The sequence below is a fragment of the Panthera uncia genome, chromosome B1, assembly GCF_023721935.1.
Source record: "Panthera uncia isolate 11264 chromosome B1, Puncia_PCG_1.0, whole genome shotgun sequence".
Lineage (NCBI taxonomy): Eukaryota > Metazoa > Chordata > Mammalia > Carnivora > Felidae > Panthera > Panthera uncia.
The window spans coordinates 175088200-175094711 of NC_064811.1; the positions used below are offsets into that span (position 1 = coordinate 175088200).

At 46.5% G+C, this 6512-nt stretch overlaps 1 long non-coding RNA gene and 1 pseudogene across 1 annotated transcript in view; one reads left to right on the plus strand and one right to left on the minus strand.

Annotated features, from left to right (window-relative positions):
• Positions 1-685, minus strand: part of LOC125923404 (uncharacterized) — a 7102-nt gene extending 6417 nt beyond the window's left edge. The window contains exons 1-2 of the long non-coding RNA XR_007458026.1: positions 470-685; positions 62-300 (exon numbers count right to left, since the gene is read on the minus strand). This is a non-coding gene — a long non-coding RNA (uncharacterized LOC125923404). The remainder of the gene's footprint in view (positions 1-61; positions 301-469) is intronic.
• Positions 686-2466: 1781 nt separating this feature from the next.
• Positions 2467-3376, plus strand: LOC125922502 (V-type proton ATPase subunit E 1-like; annotated as a pseudogene).
• The last annotated feature ends 3136 nt before the right edge of the window (positions 3377-6512 follow it).

Sequence of the window (6512 nt, forward strand, 5' to 3'; positions counted from 1 at the left end):
TGTATGTATTTTGAAGAGTATAGAGCTGTCAGTTTTCCTATCTCCCATGCTCTGTTTTTACCTTTACACCCATAGCTCGTATGTATCCACTTCTTTTCCCTCTCTCGATATTCTTTTCCAATCTTCCATTTAGAGGGTAAGAGTATGGGACATCTTTCCCATCTGTGTTCTGCGGGGTTGGTCAATTACCACCTCTGGGAGGCAGTGGGACAGAAAAACTTAACTCTCCTCTTCTTTAGGTGTCTCCTTGAAGCATTGGGAGCTCAGATTGATAGCATTTTCATCCCCATTCGTTGATCCCTGAAACAAAGAGATACACCAAAACTTTATTATTCAGGCAGTAGAATTGCAGATTATAGGCACGGTTAAAGAGTTTGGTGAATTTCGGCAATGATTCTGCCTCTTATAAAATTGAGATTATATATCTTTCATGAAGAAAGAACAATGGCTCCCATTTTCGGGTGCCTACCCGTGTGCCAGTCCGGCGCAAAATCCTTAGCTCACACCCACTCATTCTACGCCTTTGTAACAGGATGTTAAATGTGACGTCTCTATGTATTTGGCAGAGGCTTCAAAGCTTGGGAACAAGGGATGCCAGACATTTCTGTAGAACCTGTTCTGCCACCGTCACCCATCACCCACCTGCAAGACAAAGTGAAAAAATCCACTGAGAAAAATCACGGCTTGAGTTTGTCATTCAGCAATTTTATGCCATGATAGAGAGCCATGTTCTTTATAAGCGTGTCAGACTTAATCTGTTGTATGGTTCGGTTTAGCTCAAGTTTTATTTCTTAGGAAAACCAAAGCCCCTCAGACTCTACACGAGTCCTTTTTGGTTCCCAGAGTTTGGAGCAAAGGCTCAGGTGACCCCACAACTGCAAAAGTCCATTTTCCCATCTGAACTGGTAAATAGGCCCAGTGAAGAAAAGTGGCAAAGTAGTATATTCTTAACATTTCCCTAGAATAAGAAATACAAGGATAGCGTGACGCTAGCTTATGAACACCCCCTACCCCCCAGATTTTTTTAAAAATTATTTTTAAGGTTTATTCATTTTTCAGAGACAGAGAGAGACACAGCATGAGTGGGGGAGGAGCGGAGAGCGAGGGAGACACAGAATCTAAAACAGGCTCGAGGCTCTGAGCTGTCAGCACAGAGCCCTGGGACTCGAACTCATGAGCCATGAAATCATGACCTGAGCTGAAGCTGGATGCTTAATCTACTGAGCCATGCAGGTCTCCCTGCTGTCCCCACAGCTTTTTTATTTCTTGTAGTGTTCTTGTGTAATGTTGGCATTTGGAATTTGTTAATTTTCAGTTACCTCTTACATTAGTTTCCTACGGCTGCCGTGACAAAGTACCACAAACTGGGCGGCTTAAAACAACAGAAATCTATTCTCTCACAGTTCTGGAGGCCAGAAGTCTGCAGTCAATGTGTTGGCAGGGCTGTGCCTTCTCTGAAGCAGAGGGAAGGATCCTTTCTTGCATCTTCCAGCTTCTGGTGGCCCCAGGTGTTCCTCGGCTTCTGACAGCATGACTCCAGTCTCTACGTCCATCATCACGTGGCTTTCTCCCTGTGTGTACGTGCACAAATTTCCCACCTTTTATAAGGGCACCGGTCATATTGCATTAAGGGCCAATCCTTCTCTGGTATGACTTCATCTTAACGCAGTTAATTACACCTGCAAGGACCCATTTTTAAAGAAGGTCACATTTTGAGATACTGAGGGTTAAGACTTCAACATATCTTTTTTTGTCGGGCGAGGAGGGGACACAATTCAACCCATAGCAATAATCAATCACGTTTCCAGTCCACTTGGAAGCAGAATTTCTTGTTTGCGAAGAAATCTAAGGTTGCCTCTGAAGCCTGCCTTCTCATGGGGGCCCGTTCTGTCTGCTCTACCGCTGGGCATCAGATCCCCCACCAAGACACAAGGGATTTATTTCATCCATTGTTGGCCCTGAATTATGTAGGGTATCCCTCCTAGAATCTTTATAAATGTCAACCATTTGACTTGAGCTGGAAGAAAAACACTTCAGGATAGAGCAGAGGCAGAGAAAGGAGCAGGGGAGTGAGAAAGTCCCCAGGGTGCCAGAGCAGCACGGGAATGCCTCAGAAACACATTGCCAACCAACCCGGCCCTCTGTATGCTGCTTTGGATGGAGTTGGCAAAATGGACGTGGGTTGAAATCGGTCTCTGAATGGCAGTTGTGGAAAGTCACTCCTGGCAATCACACCCTATCTCTGCTGAATATGACCGAGACGCATGCTAGCAGGTTGAATGGAACAATCGGGGCTGTGCACCGACCAGAGGACAGCATCAGAGAGGGACCCCATCTGGGAGCCACGGTCAGGTGGCATTCCAGCACTGACAGTTTGTGGCGTTTTCCCAAGAAGGACCGATTACGTTTGTTATCCAAAATTAAAACCATTTAGCCCTTCCTTCCACCGCCTCCTTCTAACCTCTTCTCCAGCCAGTGGCCCTCAGTGATGCTGATGTGCAGAAGCAGATTAAGCATGTGATGGCTTTTATTGAACAAGAAGCTGATGAGAAAGCAGAAGAAATTGATGCAAAGGAAGAGCTCAACATTGAGAAAGGTCGTCTTGCGCAAACCCAAAGACTGAAAAGGATGGACTACCATGAGAAGAAAGAAAAGCAGACTGAGCAGCAGACGAAAATTCCGATGTCTAATTTAATGAATCAAGCTAGGCTCAAAGTCCTCAGAGTGAGAGGTGACCTAATTACAGACCTGCTGAATGGAGCAAAACAGAGACTCGGCAAAGTGGTAAAGGATACAACCAGGCACCGGGTGATCCTGGACGGCCCGGTCCTCCAGGTTTGTACCAATTGTCGGCGCTCCGAATGATCGTTCGCTGCAGGAAACAGGATTTCCCTCCGGTAAAGGCCGCGGTGCAGAAAGCGATTCCTATGTACAAAATCGCTGCCAGAAAAAGATGTTGATGTCCACATTGATCAGGCGGCTGCCCTGCCTGAGGAAATAGCTGGCAGAGTTGAGATCTATAATGGGGATCGTAAAATAAAAGTTTCCAGTCCCCTAGAAAGCCAGCTGGATCTCATAGCCCAGCAAGCAGATGATGCCAGAAGTACCGGGTGCTTTATGTGGTGCAAATGCCAACAGGAAGTTTTTGGGCTTAGCCTTTGGGAGCGGTGGACGTGATCCACGGCTCTCTGGGAAGGAGGTGTTCCGAACTGTGCCACTGAAGCCTTGGCAGACTCTCTGGCTCGTTCTCAGAGGTGCTCCTGAGGCACCTCCTTCCCAATTCTGCAGGAGCACCGTGAACTTGTGTCTACCTCCTGCTGCATCTAATACCTCACCTGCTATACAGAGGCTGCTATATAAACACACGAATAAATAACTCTTAAGGCAACATTTGACTGTGTGAGCCTTGAAATCTTGAGTGGAATGAAGATCACTACTTTTACGAATTAAAACAGCAATGGAGCCCAGTGTGGGGCTTGAACCCATGACCCTGAGATCAAGACCTGAGCTGAGATCAAGAGTCAGATGCGTAACCGGCTGAGCCACCCAGGTGGACTTCAACAAGAAATTTCTGATGCCTTAAAAACTTGTGTTGTTTCCTATAAAAGATTTGAGAGGTAAAGCTGGGGGGGGGGGACTGCCAGCTTGTAAACCAAACAAGGGATAGTGATTAAAATGTGACAAAAACCTTTCTGTATTTAATGAATGGTTCCACGTCAACAAATAACAGGAATATAAAAAATACAGCCATTTACACTGCTTGGCATTCAACCGTGTCATTGTGCTAAACAGGAAAACAAAGGTACTTAACCTTTGTTTTTTTTGTATTTTGATGGGAGGTGACTGGATCTAGAGGAAATAATTTGGGTCTTGTATAATACTAGCATTTGCTGTTTGTTCATTTAAAAATTTTGGTGGGTAGGGGCGCCTGGGTGGCTCAGTTGGTTGAGTGTCCGACTTCGGCTCAGGTCATAATCTCACGATCTGTGAGTTCGAGCCCCGCGTTGGGCTCTGTGCTGACAGCTCAGAGCCTGGAGCCTGCTTTTGATTCTGTGTCTCCCTGTCTCTCTGCCCCTCCTGGGGCATGAGCCCGCTCATGCTCTTTCTCTCTCTGTGTGTGTCAAAAATAAACAATTAAAAAAAAATTTTGGCGGGTGGGAAATAAACTTTTCTGCTTTGAGTTTTCTCATGCGTTAAACGAAGACAATGACATCGGCATTACGGATATATGCACTACACGATGGCAACTGTGCTAGAACGGTACACACCACCATCTTTTTTTCGTCCTCTGATCCCACCCACCTCTCCTTTCAGAGACTGGCCCAGGACTTGGCCTCCTACCAGGGTAAGTCTCAAAAGAGTTGCCACCGCACCTGCGCTCTCACCCGGGTCCTTTCCCACCCTACTCCAGTCAGTTCTGTGTCCCTGGAATTCTGCAGGCACAGCCCCCATGAAGTTCACCAGTGACTTCCATCTGCTACCTCATGCTCAGCCTTCTGTCCTCAGAGCAACATTTCCCAGCTGAGCGCTCTGCCCTTCTGACAACATGTTTCTCCAGGCTTCTAGGACTTCACAGTTGTCTGGAATTCCCCTCACTGCACAGTCCTTTTTCGTGTCTCTGTAGTTTTCTTCTCCTTGTGGACTTCTAAGTGGGAGAGTACTCCAGGCCCCCGCTCGGGGACAGCCTTCTCCTGTCCTCCCCTCCCTGCCTAGGCCATCAGGTCATCTCACGCATATGCCAACGACTCTTGGTCCATCGCCTTACCCTGGGAATTACATGTGGCCACGTCCACCCGGAGGTCAATAGGATACTTCAACCTTAACATAACCCAGAGCCCCACTGAACCTCTGCCAGTCTTCATCGCCCTCCACGAGTCTTCCTCTTCTGACTCCATTGGTGTCCCTTCCATCGAGTTGCTGGGGAAAGAACCTAGAAGCCATTCTGGACTCCATTCTGTCCCTTTCCATGTCCGACCCATCCAAGTTGTATCAGGGTTGCTTCCAGAATGTATCTTGAATCCAACCACTTCCCATCATCTCCGTGGCTAAAACTGTAATGCCAAACACCCTCATGACTCCACCTGGTGTCTGCCTGGTGGCTGGTCACCCGAGAGTCCATTATCCACACAGAAAGCGAGAATCAGATGACGTCACTCTCCTGCTTGAAGCCTCCCAGTAGCTCTTACTGCCGCCAGAATGGAATACGAAGTCCTTGGCCTGGCCTGTAGTTCTGACACGACCCGGCACCCGTCTTGGTCTCCACCTGAATCTTTAACATTTCCTCCTCATCCATCCAGACCCAGCTTCAGTGGCCACCTGTCTGTCTCCCTCGCGTGTCATGCTTCTTCCTTCCTTAGCACCTCTGCACTTCTCTTCTCTGCCAGGAACTCTCTCCCCGAGACTGTCGTGTGCTCTCTCCTCACGATGTAGGTCTTCGATGGTTCCTGCTCAGAGACTGTCCTGACGTGCCTGGCAGGAAGGGCCTTCCACCCCATTTCAACGCTTTCCATTACCTCATTTCACCCTCTTCTCAGAACACAGCCCCATCTGACACTATACCTGGCACTTCTCTCTTTATGTGACAGTGTGACGATGGTATGTTTCCAATCCATGGAACAGACAGAGAAATCCATATTCTACATGACACACAGAGGGCATGCTCATGACACTTGTGTGGGATGAGTGAAACTTTTAAAATGCCGATAAACAGTAAGCATTCAGTAGATTTGTCTCCTCCTATCCTTTATTTTGGGGGAATAAACTTAAAACCTCTGACTTCTCTTTGTATATTTTTATTTTGCTGCCCTTTATTGTGGTCTCCACGTGTTAGGGTCTAGGCTAGGGGGTGAGGATCTCAAAATGAGTGAAATCTGGTCCTTTGGGAAGGTGTAATCTAGTAGGTGAGGTAGGCACATAAACAGACGTTTTTAAAAATTGTGTAAATATATATATGTGTTTAATATACATAATATGATATTGATCATTTTAACCATTCATAAGTGTACAATTCAGGGGCATTAAGTACATTCGCAGTGTTGTTCAACCGCTCTCTCTCCAGAGTTCTCATCATCCTGCCACAACTCTGTACCAATTAAACAATAATTCCCCCCACCCCGATCCCAGGTTACCTCTCTTCTACTTCCTGTCTCTATGAGGTTGCCTATTCCAGGTACCTCCTATAAGTGAAGTTGTATAATATTCGTTCTCTGTGTCTAGCTTATTTCACGGAACATAACGTTTGCAAGGTTCACCCATGCTGTAGCACTTATCACAATTTCATTCCTTTTTATGAATAGTATTCCACTGTATGCATATAGCTCATTTTGCTTATCCGTTCATCTGTGGATGGCATGTGAAAATGCCTGAAATACAGCAGGTACTCAAGAAACATTAGTTTCTTTCCTTGATTGAGTGACTGACTCTGTTAGGTCACCACGGTTGAGGTAGAAGTAGCATCTACGAGGTGGAATATTTTGGTATTTTGATACCATGATTTGCCAATTTTAGGGATG